The sequence below is a fragment of the Halichoerus grypus genome, chromosome 1 (genome assembly GCF_964656455.1).
Source record: "Halichoerus grypus chromosome 1, mHalGry1.hap1.1, whole genome shotgun sequence".
NCBI classification, from domain to species: Eukaryota; Metazoa; Chordata; class Mammalia; order Carnivora; family Phocidae; genus Halichoerus; species Halichoerus grypus.
Genome location: NC_135712.1, coordinates 73,182,458 through 73,200,916, shown reverse-complemented (window position 1 = coordinate 73,200,916; position 18,459 = coordinate 73,182,458). Strand labels below are relative to the sequence as shown.

The window sequence follows — 18,459 nt, the reverse complement described above, 5'->3', positions numbered from 1 at the left end:
CATCCCAGGGTTTCCAGGCTTAATTCAATTCTACCTCTTCCAGGACAGCCCCTGTAACACTATCTTGTGGGGGCGGGGGGGGGGGGAGTGCGGGGCGGGGGGGTGAGAATATCACTATCCTCACTCCTAAAGATCCCAACCTCCCCCACTTTTTTTTTATTATTATGTTCAGTTAGTCAACATATAGTACATCATTAGTTTTTGATGTAGTGTTCAATGATTCATTAGTTGCATATAACACCCAGTGTTCATCACATCACTTGCCCTCCTTAATACTATCACCTGGTTACACCATCCCCCCACCCCCATCCTTTCTGTAACCCTCAGTTTGTTTCCCAGAGTCCAGAGTCTCTCAGTTGTTTGTCTCCCTCTCTGATTTCTTCCCATTCAGTTTTCCCTCCCTTTTCCTGTGGTCCTCCATGCTATTCCTTATGTTCCACATATGAGTGAAACCGTATGATAATTGTCTTGCCCTGCTTGACTTATTTCACTTAGCATAATCCTCTCCAGTTCCATCCTAATCACTTTCTTCTTTGTATTCTCTTAGTTCATCTAGACCATCTGGAAGGTAGGAACCGTGTTCTTTTTTTTTTTTTTTTTTTTAATTTTTTTATTGTTATGTTAATCCCCCTACATTACATCATTAGTTTTAGATATAGTGTTCCATGATTCATTGTTTGTGCATAACACCCAGTGCTCCATGCAGAACGTGCCCTCCTCAATACCCATCACCAGGCTAACCCATCCTCCCAACCCCCTCCCCTCTAGAACCCTCAGTTTGTTTTTCAGAGTCCATCGTCTCTCATGGTTCTTCTCCCCCTCCGATTTCCCCCCCTTCATTCTTCCCCTCCTGCTACATTCTTCTTCTTCTTTTTTTCTTTCTTAACATATATTGCATTATTTGTTTCAGAGGTACAGATCTGAGATTCAACAGTCTTGCACAGTTCACAGCGCTTACCAGAACACATACCCTCCCCAGTGTCCATCACCCAGTCACCCCATCCCTCCCACCCCACCCCCCACTCCAGCAACCCTCAGTTTGTTTCCTGAGATTAAGAATTCCTCATATCAGTGAGGTCATATGATACATGTCTTTCTCTGTTTGACTTATTTCGCTCAGCATAATACCCTCCAGTTCCATCCACGTCGTTGCAAATGGCAAGATCTTATTCCTTTTGATGGCTGCATAATATTCCATTGTATATATATACCACATCTTCTTTATCCATTCATCTGTCGATGGACATCTTGGCTCTTTCCACAGTTTGGCTATTGTGGACATTGCTGCTATAAACATCGGGGTGCACGTAGCCTTTCGGGTCCCTACTTTTGTATCTTTGGGGTAAATACCCAGTAGTGCAATTGCTGGATCATATGGTAGCTCTATTTTCAACTTTTTGAGGAACCTCCATACTGTTTTCCAGAGTGGCTGCACCAGCTTGCATTCCCACCAACAGTGTAGGAGGGTTCCCCTTTCTCCGCATCCCCGCCAACATCTGTCATTTCCTGACTTGTTAATTTTAGCCATTCTGACTGGTGTGAGGTGGTATCTCATTGAGGTTTTGATTTGGATTTCCCTGATGCCGAGCGATATTGAACACTTTTTCATGTGTCTGTTGGCCATTTGGATGTCTTCTTTGGAAAAATGTCTGTTCATGTCTTCTGCCCATTTCTTGATTGGATTCTTTGTTCTTTGGGTGTTGAGTTTGATGAGTTCTTTATAGATTTTGGATACTAGCCCTTTATCTGATATGTCATTTGCAAATATCTTCTCCCATTCTGTCAGTTGTCTTTTGGTTTTGTTGACTGTTTCCTTGGCTTTGCAAAAGCTTTTGATCTTGATGAAGTCCCAATAGTTCATTTTTGCCCTTGCTTCCCTTGCCTTTGGCGATGTTTCTAGGAAGAAGTTGCTGCGGCTGAGGTCGAAGAGGTTGCTGCCTGTGTTCTCCTTTAGGATTTTGATGGACTCCTGTCTCACATTGAGGTCTTTCAACCATTTGGAGTCTATTTTTGTGTGTGGTGTAAGGAAATGGTCCAGTTTCATTCTTCTGCATGTGGCTGTCCAATTTTCCCAACACCATTTGTTGAAGAGACTGTCTTTTTTCCATTGGACATTCTTTCCTGCTTTGTGAAAGATTAGTTGACCATAGAGTTGAGGGTCCATTTCTGGGCTCTCTATTCTGTTCCATTGATCTATGTGTCTGTTTTTGTGCCAGTACCATACTGTCTTGATGATGACAGCTTTGTAGTAGAGCTGGAAGTCTGGAATTGTGATGCTGCCAGCTTTGCTTTTCTTTTTCAACATTCCTCTGGCTATGCGGGGTCTTTTCTGGTTCCATACAAATTTTAGGATTATTTGTTCCATTTCTTTGAAGAAAGTGGATGGTATTTTGATGGGGATTGCATTGAATGTGTAGATTGCTCTAGGTAGGATTGACATCTTCACAATATTTGTTCTTCCAATCCATGAGCATGGAACGTTTTTCCATTTCTTTGTGTCTTCCTCAATTTCTTTCATGAGTATTTTATAGTTTTCTGAGTACAGATCCTTTGCCTCTTTGGTTAGATTTATTCCTAGGTATCTTATGGTTTTGGGTGCAATTGTAAATGGGATCGACTCCTTAATTTCTCTTTCTTCTGACTTGTTGTTGGTGTATAGGAATGCCACTGACTTCTGTGCATTGATTTTATATCCTGCCACTTGACTGAATTCCTGTATGAGTTCTAGCAGTTTTGGGGTGGAGTCTTTGGGATTTTCCACATAAAGTATCATATCATCTGCAAAGAGTGAGAGTTTGACTTCTTCTTTGCCAATTTGGATGCCTTTGATTTCTTTTTGTTGTCTGATTGCTGTGGCTAGGACTTCCAATACTATGTTGAATAGCAGTGGTGATAGTGGACATCCCTGCCGCGTTCCTGACCTTAGGGGGAAAGCTCTGTTTTTCCCCATTGAGAATGATATTCGCTGTAGGTTTTTCATAGATGGCTTTTATGATATTGAGGTATGTACCCTCTATCCCTACACTCTGAAGAGTTTTGATCAAGAAAGGATGCTGTACTTTGTCAAATGCTTTTTCTGCATCTATTGAGAGGATCATATGGTTCTTGTTTTTTCTTTTGTTAATGTATTGTATCACGTTGATTGATTTGCGGATGTTGAACCAACCTTGCAGCCCAGGGATAAATCCCACTTGGTCGTGGTGAATAATCCTTTTAATGTACTGTTGGATCCTATTGGCTAGTATTTTGGTGAGAATTTTTGCATCCATGTTCATCAGGGATATTGGTCTGTAATTCTCCTTTTTGATGGGGTCTTTGTCTGGTTTTGGGATCAAGGTAATGCTGGCCTCATAAAATGAGTTTGGAAGTTTTCCTTCCATTTCTATTTTTTGGAACAGTTTCAGAAGGATAGGTATTAATTCTTCTTGAAATGTTTGGTAGAATTCCCCTGGGAAGCCATCTGGCCCTGGGCTTTTGTGTTTTGGGAGATTTTTGATGACTGCTTCTATTTCCTTAGTGGTTATAGGTCTGTTCAGGTGTTCTATTTCTTCCTGGTTCAGTTTTGGTAGTTGATACATCTCTAGGAATGCATCCATTACTTCCAGGTTATCTAATTTGTTGGCATAGAGTTGCTCATAATATGTTCTTATAATTGTTTGTATTTCTTTGGTGTTGGTTGTGATTTCTCCTCTTTCATTCATGATTTTGTTGATTTGGGTCATTTCTCTTTTCTTTTTGATAAGTCTGGCCAGGGGCTTATCAATCTTGTTAATTCTTTCAAAGAACCAGCTCCTAGTTTCGTTGATCTGTTCTACTGTTCTTTTGGTTTCTATTTCATTGATTTCTGCTCTGATCTTTATTATTTCTCTTCTCCTGCTGGGTTTAGGCTTTATTTGCTGTTCTTTCTCCAGCTCCTTTAGGTGTAGAGTTAGGTTGTGTACTTGAGACCTTTCTTGTTTCTTGAGAAAGGCTTGTATTGCTATATACTTTCCTCTTAGGACTGCCTTTGCTGTATCCCAAAGATTTTGAATAGTTGTGTTTTCATTTTCATTGGTTTCCATGAATTTTTTTAATTCTTCTTTAATTTCCTGGTTGACCCATTCATTCTTCAGTAGGATGCTCTTTAGCCTCCATGTATTTGAGTTCTTTCTGACTTTCCTCTTGTGATTGAGTTCTAGTTTCAAAGCATTGTGGTCTGAAAATAGGCAGGGGATGATCCCAATCTTCTGGTACCGGTTGAGACCTGATTTATGACCTAGGATGTGATCTATTCTGGAGAATGTTCCATGGGCACTAGAGAAGAATGTGTATTCCGTTGCTTTGGGATGGAATGTTCTGAATATGTCTGTGAAGTCCATTTGGTCCAGTGTGTCATTTAAAGTCTTTATTTCCTTGTTGATCTTTTGCTTAGACGATCTGTCCATTTCAGTGAGGGGGGTGTTAAAGTCCCCCACTATTATTGTATTGTTGTCGATGTGTTTCTTTGCTTTTGTTATTAATTGCCTTATATAATTGGCTGCTCCCATGTTAGGGGCATAGATATTTACAATTGTTAGATCTTCTTGTTGGATAGACCCTTTAAGTATGATATAGTGTCCTTCCTCATCTCTTATTACAGTCTTTGGTTTAAAATCTAATTTGTCTGATATAAGGATTGCCACCCCAGCTTTCTTTTGGTGTCCATTAGCATGGTAAATAGTTTTCCACCCCCTCACTTTCAATCTGGGGGTGTCTTTGGGTCTAAAATGAGTCTCTTGCAGACAGCATATGGATGGGTCTTGTTTTTTAATCCAATCTGATAGCCTGTGTCTTTTGATTGGGGCATTTAGCCCATTTACATTCAGGGTAACTATTGAAAGATAGGAGTTCAGTGCCATTGTATTGCCTGTAAAGTGACTGTTACTGTATATTGTTTGTGTTCCTTTCTGGTCTATGTTGCTTTTAGGCTCTCTCTTTGCTTAGAGGACCCCTTTCAATATTTGTTGTAGGGCTGGTTTCGTGTTTGCAAATTCCTTTAGTTTTTGTTTGTCCTGGAAGCTTTTTATCTCTCCTTCAATTTTCAATGACAGCCTAGCTGGATATAGTATTCTTGGCTGCATATTTTTCTCATTTAGTGCTCTGAATATGTCCTGCCAGTCCTTTCTGGCCTGCCAGGTCTCTGTGGATAAGTCTGTTGCCAATCTAATGTTTCTACCATTGTAGGTTACATATCTCTTCTCCCGAGCTGCTTTCAGGATTTTCTCTTTGTCTCTGAGACTCGTAAGTTTTACTATTAGATGTCGGGGTGTTGACCTATTTTTATTGATTTTGAGAGGGGTTCTCTGTGCTTCCTGGATTTTGATGCCTGTTTCCTTCCCCAAATTAGGGAAGTTCTCTGCTATAATTTGCTCCATTATACCTTCTGCACCTCTCTCTCTTTCTTCTTCTTCTGGGATCCCAATTATTCTAATGTTGTTTCGTCTTATGGTATCGTTTATCTCTCGAATTCTGCCCTCGTGATCCAGTAGTTGTTTATCTCTCTTTTTCTCAGCTTCTTTATTTTCCATCATTTGGTCTTCTATCTCACTGATTCTTTCTTCTGCCTCATTTATCCTAGCAGTTAGTGCCCCCATATTTGATTGCACCTCATTAATAGCCTTTTTGATTTCTACTTGGTTCGATTTTAGTTCTTTTACTTCTCCAGAAAGGGTTTCTCTAATAACTTCCATGTTTTTTTCAAGCCCAGCTAGTATCTTTAAAGTGATGATTCTGAACTCTAGATCTGACATCGTACTAATGTCCGTATTGAGTAGGTCCCTGGCAGTCGGTACTACCTCTTGTTCTTTTTGTTGAGGTGATTTTTTCCGTCTTGTCATTTTGTGCAGAGGAGAATAGATTAATGAGAGAACAAAATGCTAGCAGGGTAACAACGTCCCCAGAAAATATACTCTAAACAAATCAGAAAAGACCTGAAGCAGTGGGAAAAGAAAGGGAAAGAGAGAAAAAAGAAAAGGAAAGAAAAAAAGAAAAAAGATAAAGATAAAGATAAAAACAAACAAAAGCAGAACAAAACAAAACAAAACAAAAACAGAATGTGATCAAATATGATCAGGCTGGATTATAGATCAGTGCCACACACTAGATTTTGGGTGTATTTTGGTCTGTTAAAAGAAAGTCCCTCCCAAAATTTTAAAGAAAGAAAAACTTATATATGTACAAAAATAAGGGTTGATATGATGAAGGGATGGAATATGACTGTAAAGAATGAAATTATAAAAAATTTTTAAAAAGGATTTGATAAGTTGTTTGAAAAAAGAAAGAAGAGGATTAAAAAAAAAAGAAAGAAAGAAAAAAGGGAGAGAATGTGATCAGGCAGGGGAGTAGAAAAAAACCATACACTAGAGATTTAGAGTATATTTTGATCTGTTAGAAGAAACTATCTCAAGATTTTAAAGAGAGAACAACTTATATATATATGCCAAAAATACGGGTAACTACTATGAAGGGATAGAATATGACTTTAAAAATGAAAAATAAAAATGTTTTTTTTTTTTAAAAAGGGATTGATAAGATGTTGGTTGAAAAAGGGAGAAAGAAAAATTCAAAAAAAAAAGAAAAAAGGAAAAAAGAAAAAAAGACAGTTAAAAAAATAATTAACTTTGAAAGACTAAAGAATCATGGTAAAAAAGCCATGAATTCTATGTGCAGTATTCCCCTAGCGCTGGAGTTCTGCCGTTCTCATTGATCAGTAAACTTGGTCTTGGCTGGCTGTTCTCGCTGATCTTCTGGGGGAGGGGCCTGTTGCCGTGGTTCCCAAATGTCTTTGCTGGAGGCAAAATTGCCCCGCCCTTGCCGGTCCGGGCTAAGTAATCTGCTCGGGTTTGCTCTCCGGAGCTTTTGTTCCCTGCAAGCTCTCCGCACAGGTTTGGAGGTGGAGAGTGAAAATGGTGGCCTCCCAGTCTCCGCCCCGGCGGAGCCGAGAACTCGGGGTCCCGCTCCTCAGTGAGCCCCCAGAGAAAAGCCGTCAGTCACTCCCGTCTCCCCGGTCTCCCGCCGCACTCCGCGCTCATCCGGCCTGTGACCGCGCCTTTCTATCTGGCACCCGACCCCGGGTGGAGTCTCCAAACCCAGCAGATCCCCGCGGTGCGCTCCCGCACCTCTCCTCCCGGGGGAAGAAGGTGAGTCTCCCCGGATCTGCCGCTTGTTGGGTCCCTGCTGGAGGAGCAGTGGCCCGACTGTGCCGCGGATCACGGTTTATAGCAACCCCGAGCTGAGAGCCCGCGCCTGGGCTCCGTCTCTGCAGCCGGCTTCCCTGCTCCGATACCTGGGAGCTCTGCCGCACTCAGGCACCCCCGGTCTTTCTGTGACCCCGAGGGTCCTGAGACCACACTGTCCCGCGAGGGTTCCACCCCCCACTTCGCCACCAGAGTGCCGTCCCTCAGCGGAGCAGACTTCTAAAAGTTCCGACTTTGTGCTCCGTGGCTCTATCACTTGCCAGAAGCCGCCGATGGAGGCCCCTCCCCCGCCGTCTATCCTCCCGAATATCGCCTCGGATTCACTTCTCCGCACGTCCTACCTTCCAGAAAGTGGTCGCTTTTCTGTTCAGAGAGTTGTTGCTCTTCTTTTCTTTGATCTCCTGTTGAGTTTGTAGGTGTTCAGAATGGTTTGATCCCTATCCAGCTGAATTCCTGAGAGGAGACGAAATCCAGGTCTCCTACTCCTCTGCCATCTTGCTCCGCCCCCAGGAACCGTGTTCTATTGTCCCTTATATCCCTATCCATGTGGAGAACTGTGACCTGCCCGGTGAGAGTGAATGAATGGATGTTTGTCCATGACTGAATGCATGGTTTGAAGGTGCCCAGAGGTAACTGTCAAGAGTTTAGCACAGGTAGGATTGAAGGAGGTACCTTCCTGCATGAGCCTAACTGAAGCCTCTTCCTTTGAAGTTCACTGCTGACTTCATCACAGAATAAAACTAGAGTGAGCAGCACTGGATTGAGTAACAGGCACCACAATGGTACCTCAGAGACAGACATGGTAATAACTGTGGTTATTATCTGAATGGGTTAATGCTATGCATAAAATCCACTAGGATGACTGGGACACTTCAGGAGCTAGGAAGGATGGCAAGGGAAGTCCAGTCTGGGAAACAATTTGATGCCTAAAGAATGTAGGTCAGAGCTGGGAATTATCTCCACCAAACCCACATTTGCTGGGAAGAATGTCCCAGCTGATGCTGCAAAAGGTCAGAGAGGAGAAGATACACTCGTTGTTGGAGCTAATCTCTTACATTGAGTCTCCTCAAGAGAAGCCCACTTCCATGGCTTTGCTCCTTCGGCATCCTTAGCCTGGAATACATGTCCTTCTTTACTCTCTTTAAGCCTTCATATGGCTAGCCTAACCATCCTTTAGGGCCCAGCTCAAAGTTCACATCATGGGAAACTCTCTAATTTCTCTTTCCCCTAAACTATCAGGGTACTTGAACCTTTACCTGTCACCTTATCACTCCTCTTGGACTGTGGGTAGGGACTGCATCTGATGGGTATCTGTGCTCAGCCAGGCCTAACACAGCTTCTGAGAGACAGACAGAGGCCAAACCAGAGAGAGACAGAGAGGTAGGGTGGAGGGGAAAGAGGGAAAAGCAAAGCAAAGGGTGTGGGGATTGAAGGGGGGACAAGGAAGGGAGAGAAGGAAAGGGAAGGAGAAGGGAGGAAACAGAAGAACAGAAGGGGGAAAACAGTAGAAATTTGAAAGTTAATGAATTAATTCTAAAAACCAGTAAACTTGGCTATTACTCTCATTTAAAAAAAGAAAAAAAATATATATATATATATAACTAAATCAAATTAAACCAGATTTGCATGGAGTTACCTTCAGAGCCTAAAAATGACTGAAGACGGCTAAATTTCTAAAGACTGAGCCACTGAGCTGGTGGACATGTTCTAGGTATTGCTGGATACGTAACAACTCCATAAGACACCACTTGACGTTGACATATTTGAGCACTATATGGCTTTGCCTTTGACCACCTCAGGTGGGTCAAAGGGTGTGTTGTTGTGAGGGGGTTTTGTTTGAATATCTAATAATAAGAAGAAATAGTTAACATTGATTTAGCACTTCTGTTCCATATACTCCATCAGGGAGGCTCAAACCAGGCCAGTCTGGTATGGGTAGAAAGGCCAGAACTGAGACCTGAAGCCAGGTCTTCCCACTCCAAATCTTGGCTCCTTCCTCTTTGTTTCAAACAAGTTGTCCATGGTTTTTGGCTCATGTATGAAAATTACCATGAAATCTGCACCATGTAACAAATAGCCTCCAGTTTCTCACAATCTCTTCTCTCTTGACAGCAGAGAATCCAATTCCTAAAACTAAGCTGTCACCCTTTGGCCCTGTGTGACAGCAAACAGACCTCTAGGTTATAATGCCTAAAAAGGGAATGGTGAAGTGGAACACTGGAACTCCCAAGCTTTCCCAGGCCAGCGTTAATCCAATGCACTAACTGCATGCCTTAAGTCTAGGTAAGTAGGAGACCAAAATTCATCTATATGCCTCCATCTTATTACATAAACTGTGTCATAATGAAATCAAAGGTGTTTGGATATATTTGCCTTTAAGTTTATTTCTTACCATCCCTCTTACCCCCAAACCCTATAACCCATAATTCTATATAATGGAAAGTATAAATCTTTTTTTTTTTTTTGAAAGAGAGAGAGCATGGGTGTGGAGGGGGGGGGTGGAGTGGGGAGAATAGAAAAGGGAGCCTGACTCCGGGCTCAGTCTCACCACCCTGAAATCATGACCTGAGCCAAAATCAAGTGTCAACTGTCCAACGCTTAACCTACTGAGCCACCTGGGCCACCGATATAATGCAAACTATAATTCTACAGGTAAGTAAAGATACCATATGAGACAACCATTTTTCTTAGAGTGGGTAATAATACTGATTTTCCTCTTGCGTACTGCCATGTTAAACCCTCTGTAAAATCATTCATTGAGAAATTTATCCAACTTTTTAAGAAAAAAAAAAAGCAGGCAAAGAAATGGAGGGAAAAGTGTGTCAGTGTGAGGTGGGCACTCCAGATAGCACCATCAGCTTCTCCCAGTTTTTGGTTTGGTGTTGTCCAACATGGAAAAAGCACAGGCCCCTTCCTGAGCAGGTCTCAGCTCTGAACCATCTTGAAAATCATTGCAACTCTCTGAGCCTACTTTGCATCCAGCAAGTGGGGATGAGAATACCACATTTCATGGATGCTTGAAGCATTAAATGCAATAATACATAATGCACCTGGTCCAAGGTCTGACCTGTAGCTGAGTGCAACAGATGCTCGTTGGCCTATGGCTCTGTGCCTTATTTTTTACAGTATGTTGTTCCTGAGATCTTTCTGTAAGTAGGAACTCCCTTTGAGGAAATGTGAGAGTCTCTGAGAGTCTCTCGATTTATTTTTCCTTTCCGAAAAAGAAGCAGTTTTACCTGGAAATGGCTATTTCACTTCACTGTTTCCCAGCTCTCTCAAGCAGTTAATGATCCGTAAGAGACTTAAGTGCACCAGAGAAGCTACCACTTTAAATAACTGCTTTGTAATGCAAATAATCCACACTGTTTGCTTGGCAAATCTAGACATTTAACACCTCAAGTCTCACTGAGCAGGCTTTACCTTCTTTTTATCAAGAGAATTAACCAGCTCAGTCTCTGAATTCTAAGAGTAGAATTTAAAATAATCCAAGAGTGCATTTCAAAGAACTGAAATGTACACAGGGGAACTTTGTTTGACCTGGACAGAAAAGGGTGGAGCGAACCTGGGCATTTTTTATTTCCTGTGGCCTTGCAATTTCTGAACTTTGAAATGCCAGGCTAACTTTTATATTGGCACATAGTGAGTGGCCTTGCTTATCTTCTTACAACTTTTTGTAATGCCTGTCTTATCTGTGGGAATTTTAGAGTACTGTAATGGTCACTTTAAGTTCATGCCGATGCTGTGACTGACCTCCTTGTGTAGGAGTTTGCTACACAAAATATACTTCTGAGCTTGCCTTAAGAAGAAAAGTAACCCAGGGTGCCTGGATGGCTCAGTCAGTTAAGCATCTGCCTTTGGCTCAGGTCATGATCCCAGGGTCCTGGGATGGAGCCCCACATTGGGCTCCCTGCTCAGCGGGAAGCCTGCTTCTCCTTCTGCCTCTTCTCTTGCTCGTGCTCTCTCTCTCTCAAATAAATAAATAAAATCTTTTAAAAAAATTAAAAATTAAAAAATTTTAAAAAGAAGAAGAAAAGTAACCCATTGCAAAGGTCCAAAGAGATATCAGAATGTCAGTACTTTTCACTTGAACATGGATACATCACAATGCTAAAAGCATAAACTCTAGCTAAAATGAAGTACTTAGAGGATTATGGATAAAGTAATAATAACTTACATTTTTCAGGTTCTTTCTAAAACACTATGCTGCCTTTACAGACCCATGACTTTGGCAAAATACTACTCTTTCTATATTTAATTATCACTTTTTTTTCTTTCCTTTCCTCCTTGGTCATACCCATTGATACTCTTAATAGCTTGACCTCATATTCCCAAAGTTGCTTAGCTGGAAAAAGTTGATATTGGCTAGAATATAGGATTTAGTTATAAAATAGAGAAAGAAAGTTCTGTGCATTGAAGAAATCTCACACTAATTATTGTCTCAGTACTCTTGGGACATGTTGACCAAAAAAGGGGGAAGGGGTGCTATGGGGAGTAAACAAAGCAGGGAAGTTATATGACAAAGCAAAGGCTATATCTATGTTTGTATGAAAAAAAAAAAAAGGTAATCCTGAACAATTCAGCATATACGTTTGGAGAGATTAAGTATTTTGTTTGTTTTCATGATCATTTTCTGAGGGAAGAATGGGTAGTAAGTTATCTGACTCATTGTCTGAAATATCTGGAGATGCAGTGCATAGTAAGAAGTAACAAATAAAAGTCAAAATTGGTTTTACAAAGTGTGTAGTAACCAAGGCCCGTGGAATGACTACATGCCAGGCACGGATTTCATCAAAGCACATTACATGTACCATCTCACTTATTTCTCATGAAAATGTGGCAGGTACTATTGTTAGCCCCACTTAACACAAGAAGAGGAAGTGGAGGCCGAGTAAGGGGGCTGGTAAGTAACTTGCCTGTTATGAATTGATTCCATATGTTGAAGCCCTACCCCCCAGTGTGAGTGCATTTGGAGGTAGGGCCTTCAGGAAATAATTAAGATTAAGTGAGAGCATAAGAGTGAGGTCCTAATCCGGTAGGACTGGTGCCCTTATAAGAAGAGGAAGAACTAGACCTCTCCCTGTACCACATGAGAACACCGAGAGAAGGTAGCTGCCCATTTGCAAGCCAGGAAGAAAGGTCTCACCAGAAACTAATCCTGTCAACACCTTGATCTTGAACTTTCTGTTTTTTAAAGCACCCAGTCTGTGGTATGCTATTATGGCAGCCTAAGCTAATACATTGCTCAAAGTAGGTCAAAAGCAACACTGGGAATGAAACCCAGGCAGTCAGGCTTCAGACTCTACTCTTCCACCATTTTACATTATTGCCTCTGTGGAGCCTGCTCACTGACCAAGGGATAATAAGATCTCGAGTTCCAACTCCAGTTCAGCTCTCAATAGAAGTTTTTCTTTCACTGCTTACAGTTATGGGACCCTGAACTCTTCTTTATACTTCTCTATGGGTCCATCTGTAAAACAGGGAAAAAATAATCTCTACCAGAAAAGAACAAATGAGGCAACATATATGCAAATACCCCACAAACTGTAAATCACAGTACAAATGGCCCTGTGTTAGTAAACACAACAGCATGGTACTGGCACAAAAATAAACACATAGATCAATGGAACAGAATAGAAAACTCAGAAATAAACCCACAATTATATGGTCAATTAATCTTCGACAAAGGAGGAAAGAATATACAATGAGAAAAAGACAGTCTCTTCGACAAATGGTGTTAAGAAAATGGACAGCTACATGCAAAAGAATGAAACTGGACCACTTTCTCACACCAAACACAAAAATAAATTCAAAATGGATCAATGGCCTAAATGTAAAACCTAAAACCATAAAAATCCTAGAAGAGGGACGCCTGGGTGGCTCAGTTGGCTAACCGTGTGCCTTCAGCTCTGGTCATGATCCCAGGGTCCTGGGATCGAGTCCTGCACCGGGCTCCTTGCTCAGCAAGGAGCCTGCTTCTCCCTCTGCCTGCTGCTCCCCCTGCTTGTGCTCTCTCTCTCTCTGACAAATAAATAAATTAAATCTTTTTAAAAAAATCCTAGAAGAGAGCACAGGCAGCAATTTCTCTGACATCAGCCATAGTAACATTTTTACTAGATATGTCTCCTGAGACAAGAGAAATAAAAACAAGCATAAACTATTAGGACTATATCAAAATAAAAGCTTCTGCACAGTGAAGGAAACAATCAACAAAACTAAAAGGCAACCTAGTGAGTGGGAAAAGATATTTGCTAATGACATATCTGATAAAGGCTTAGTATCCAAAATATATAAAGAACTGGTACAACTCAACACCCAAAAAACAAATAATTCAATTAAAAAATGGGCAGAAGACATGAACAGACATTTCTCCCAAAAGGACATATACATGGCCAACAGACACATGAAAAGATGTTCAATATCACTCATCATCAGGGAAAGGCAGATCAAAACTACAATGAGATATCACCTCACACTGGTCAGAATGGCTAAAATAAAAAATACAAGAAACAAATGTTGGTGAGGATGTGGAAAAAAAGGAACCCTCACACACTGTTGGTGGGAATGCAAACTGGTGCGGCCACTGTGGAAAACAGTATGGAGGTTCCTTAAAAATATAAAAATAAAACTACTCTACAATCCAGTAATTGTACTACTGGGTATTGACCCAAAAAATACAAAAAACGCTAACTTGAAAGGATATATGCACTCTTATGTTTATTGCAGCATTATTTACAATAGCCAAATTATGGGAACAGCCCAAGTGTCCATCGATAGATGAATGGATAAAGAAGATGTGATACACACACACACACACACACACACACACACACACACTAGACTATTATTCAACCATAAAAAAGAATGAAATCTTGCCATTTGCAAGCCATGGATGGAGCCAGAGAGTATAAATCTAAGTGAAATAAGTCAGTCAAAGGAAGACAAACACCGTATGATTTCACTCATATGTGGAATTTAAGGAACAAAACAAACAAGCAAAGGGAGACAAAAGAGAGAGAGAAAGAGACAAACCAAGAAACAGACTTACCTGGAGACAACAAACTGATGGTTACTGGAGAGGAGGTGGGAGGGGGATGGGTAAAATAGGTTATGGGGATTAAAGTGTACACTAAAAAAATAAGTAAATAAATAAATAGCCCTAAGATAATGGCTTAAAAATGATTTGTCTTAACAGAATCATTTCTGATAGGAGAACACACAGAATCTCAGGGCTCTCTGACTGGAGGTCTAAGGAAAAACCACATTGAAATAGGGGGTGGGGGAATGTGAGTCAGAAGAGGAAATGTGTACCTAAAAGAAATATAATACTATCTTCTCTGACTTTCTCAACCATGACCTTTAACTTTAGCATCTTTGTAAGAAAGTGCTGGTAAATGAGAGACTATGGACTCTGAGAAACAAATTGAGGGTTCTAGAGGGGAGGGGGTGGGGGGGATGGGTTAGCCTGGTGATGGGTATTAAAGAGGGCATGTACTGAATGGAGCACTGGGTGTTATATGCAAACAATGAATCATGGAACACTACATCAAAAACTAATGATGTAATGTATGGTGATTAACATAACATAATAAAATAAAAAATAAATTTAAAAAAAGAAAGTGCTGGTAAAAACCATAAGACCATTTGTTACAGATTAAATTCAATTTATTTAATTGAATAAAATAAATATCGAACACCTGCTGTGGCCACGTACTAGATGATGTGGAGAGTGAAAAGTAGGTCATAGTTACCGTTTTCAAAAAGCCTATAACCTAATAAAAGAAAAAACTATAAAAAAACTATAAACTATTTTTAAAAAACTATAAATTGTAGCATAGTGGGAAAAAACTCTGGATTTAGAGGGTCAGAAGGCAGGTGCAAGTCTACACTATTCCCTTTTCCTGGGTTATTTCCCATGTGCCCCTCCCCACCAGCCACCATCACCTTTTGACTCATCATCCTTTGGAGCTTGGAAAGGCTTTCTTGACTTGGTCAAAACCCTATCTTATAATCCTACCATAACCATGAACCTTTCCTAAGCAGCACTTATAACAACTGGATGTTTACAGTTATTTGTGTAGTGATCTAATGAACTTCATGAGGTCAAGAACCTTGATTTGACTAATTGTTATGCCCCACTCCCTGCTCATGAGCTACCACTGTGGCTGGCATACAACCTGTGCTCATCAAATTTACGAAGGAGGGAAAGAGGGAGAGAGGGGTAGGGAGGGGGAAAGCCTGGGTGATATTTACTAGGTTTACCAGACTGCAAAGGTGTTATCTGTATCCTCATCTGTAAAATAGAGACAGATGATAATGCCCACTTTCCAGGAATGTTATGGGAATTATTTGAAATAGTCAATGAGATGCTGTTTTATAAAATGTGAAATGAATAACATTTTAATACAAGGCAGATTGCAAAAAGCATTATAGCAGTCAGAGGTGAAAGAGAATGAAGGAAAGGTAATTAATTCCCCCCAGAATTGAGGCAGAGAATGGATCAGCAATGGAGAAGGAGGTAGATGGCTAAGGGATGAGTAGGTTTTCATAAATAGAGGTAGAACACCTACTTTCTATATTCACTCTATAGAAAATGTGTGTGTGAGTGTGTGCATGTATGAGTTGAGTCCTCACCAGAATGTCACTCTACTGGACAGGGATTTCTATCTGTTTTGGTCATAGCCATCATATTCCCAGTACCTATAACAATGTCTGGTACATGACTGGTGCTCAGGAGGTATTTAGTGAATGAATAAATAACTGAATGAATGAAGAGGATAGAGAAGAGCAGAAGAAATGTTACGAGTAAAAGCATAGACAAAAAGTATCTGGCTCCCTTAGGAAATGGTGTTGATGTGAGGCAACTGGACTTGGAAAGACCAGGCTAAGAGAAAGAGGGAGAGATGAGTCAGGGATCCAGAATATGTGAATACAAACACTGGTGGCTGAAGAGCATCCTGGGGAGCTGGGGGACTTTGGATGCCATTTGCATGGCTGATTTGCAGAATTTCTGAGTTTCCTAACTAAAGCCCCTAGCACTGACATCTTTAGGTAAAACAGAAGGGAAATGCTCCCCATTAAAACACTGAAATGAAACACCCTGACTCAGCCTAGTAACCACTCATCACATTCTCCTCTGCACATCATGGATCTTTGACAACATGTGACATATGACAGGGAAGGAAAAAAATGCATCTGTAATTATAATAAAGATGAAAACTATGGAAATCATCAGGAGCATCTTAATTCAAAACACCAATGAATGTAAATCATATTATTTGCATAGAAATGTGGCAACCCTACAGTTATCAGTTAAAATCCAGAAGTAGATGAATAATGAATAAAATGCCACTTTTAAAATTATAAAATAAAAGTGTAATTACTCTTATATTTTGGAAAAATCTCCCTGTTAGAGGGGCTTAATAAGAAATGGGGAACTGAAAATAAACTGAGTGCTAACGACTTTTTAGTCAGTTACATCATGGCCTCCCCTTTTTTTTAATGTTAAGAAACGACTACCTAATCAGTATCTGTAATAATGATCTGTAATCTTACCAGTGTGAGATTGATGATAAATACCAAGTACTGATTTTTTTAATAACATGAAAAATAGACATATAACACATTTTCAGGTAGGAGTCTTTTTAGCTCTCTTTAATGGGAAGTCTTTATAGCCCAGCTGTCATAATATAATTCAAATAAAAAAATTTTAAGGTGTCATTTAATGCAAATAACCTAGCCACAGACTTAAACTATTGGGGCCCAAAGCACATTTTTATCTAAGGCTCAGATAGTAAGAATGTTTGATATAATTGAGTTCTTGTCTAATTACATAAAGACTAATTTAGAACCTCATTTATTTGGAAAGTCTCTGGCATAGCAAATCCATTTAAAATGACACATAAGAGGAGGTAATTAAAAATTAAAGTTGAAATCAAGATGAAAAAGGCAAGATTGAAGCTGGTTTAGACTGCTCTGATTAGTCGTGGAGGGCAGTGAAATGGGAGAAGGGCTTAAAAGGCTTTGAAAGAGACAAAGAAAGAGGAGGAGGATGGATCACAGCACCCTAAGACACCAGTGCTTTTTAAAATTTTTCCAATATGTATCCAGTTGCAAAGTTGACCACATGCAACCAGGAGAGGTGACCTTATTGAGCATGGATGAGTTTGGGGGATTCGCAGGCGCTAGACCTCTTTCCCATGTCCCCCATCCTGGGAGGGAATGCTCCTGGCTAAAAAGGGAAGGACACAACATCCAGACAAGCAGACCGTTACATGTGGTGCACCTAGTCTATAGCAGGATCTTTTGTACAGCAAGCTCTCGGAGCTGCTACAGCAATAATACGTTCACACTCAGTCACAATTAAAATGGTCTTTGATCACATATTTTACAGTTTGCAAAGGGCTTTTACATACATAACCTCACTTCATCCTCACACCAATGCAAGCAAGAACAAGTACATTTCCTAGGCCTATTTCCCAAGTGGAGATTTTGAGGTCCTGAAAGGTTAAGTAACACTCCTGAGTGAGTGTAACACATCTAGAGTGCTAGGACCTCTTGAATCCCGTATCCCAAACTGTACATTCATTCCCTGTTGGCTGACAATTTGTTTATTTCTCTTACTGGATGTTTCTTTCTCTTTTCTCCCTCTTCATTTTCCCTTTATACACTTCCCCCTCCAGTTCTCTCATTTTCCTCCCTTCCCTTGCCATTTTCTTGTTCATTTCCTCCTATTCCTATATGTGCCTTGACGCTGCCAGCAATCTCAGACAGTACAGCTTGGCCAGCCAGCCATTCTCAGATCCAAAGAGTCTGGTGGTACACTCTGAAAGGCAGAAAACTTTTCTGTTCCTGAGGTTGTTTCTGCAGCAGCAAGAGCATTGCCCCCTGAGAACGATAATAGAACTTAGGAGGAAGTGCCTCCTGTATCATAGTTATAAGACTTGTTGCTAGGGCGCCTGGGTGGCTCAGTTGGTTAAGCGACTACCTTCGGCTCAGGTCATGATCCTGGAGTCCCTGGATCGAGTCCCGCATCGGGCTCCCTGCTTCTCCCTCTGACCCTCCCCCATCTCATGTGCTCTCTCTCTCTGTCTCAAATAAATAAATAAATAAAATCTTTAAAAAAAAAAAAAAAAGACTTGTTGCTAACCTCCCCTCTTGCTGCATTAAATAGTGTGTTTATCTAGAGAGATTGCTATATATAGAAAGAAGCTAATAGCCCAGCAGAGGTTCATTTATCAATAGTTTG

General features: G+C 40.7%; 1 protein-coding gene across 5 annotated transcripts in view; it reads right to left on the bottom strand.

Moving 5' to 3' along the window:
- Positions 1–18,459, bottom strand: part of ATP13A4 (ATPase 13A4) — a 128,867-nt gene that overhangs the window by 79,741 nt on the left and 30,667 nt on the right. The gene's annotated exons all lie outside the window — the stretch shown is intronic.